The sequence below is a fragment of the Brassica oleracea genome, chromosome C2 (genome assembly GCF_000695525.1).
Source record: "Brassica oleracea var. oleracea cultivar TO1000 chromosome C2, BOL, whole genome shotgun sequence".
NCBI classification, from domain to species: Eukaryota; Viridiplantae; Streptophyta; class Magnoliopsida; order Brassicales; family Brassicaceae; genus Brassica; species Brassica oleracea.
In genome coordinates, this window is record NC_027749.1 from 44,759,659 (window position 1) to 44,760,150 (window position 492).

Genomic DNA, 492 nt, shown 5'->3' on the forward strand with positions numbered 1-492 from the left:
CGGCCCTGATGTATCTAATACTGATTCTTGGGACGCCAAGGTTCAAGGTACTGAAGGTCCTGATAATAATGAGATCTCAATAAACTATGTCTTGTCTGAGATACAATGGAACATAAAGGATGTCGACATTGATGATATATTTGCATGCAATGTAGTACTTGAAATCATGGATGGTAATGAGGATCATGAACCCACATCTATTTATGAGTGCACTCAACGATCATATTGGAACAAATGGAAAGAAGCTATAAACGTGGAGTTAAACTCTTTAAAGAAGAGTGATGTCTTTGGACCAATAGTCTGGACACCATATGATGTTAAACCAGTCGGCTATAAGTGGGTCTTTGTGAGGAAAAGAAATGAACACGGCAAGGTCGTGAGATATAAAGCACATCTTGTTGCACAGAGACCAGGAATCGATTATGAGGTGACATACTCCCCTGTGGTGGATGCTACTACTTTTAGATTCCTGATAAGTCTGGCTATAAGAGA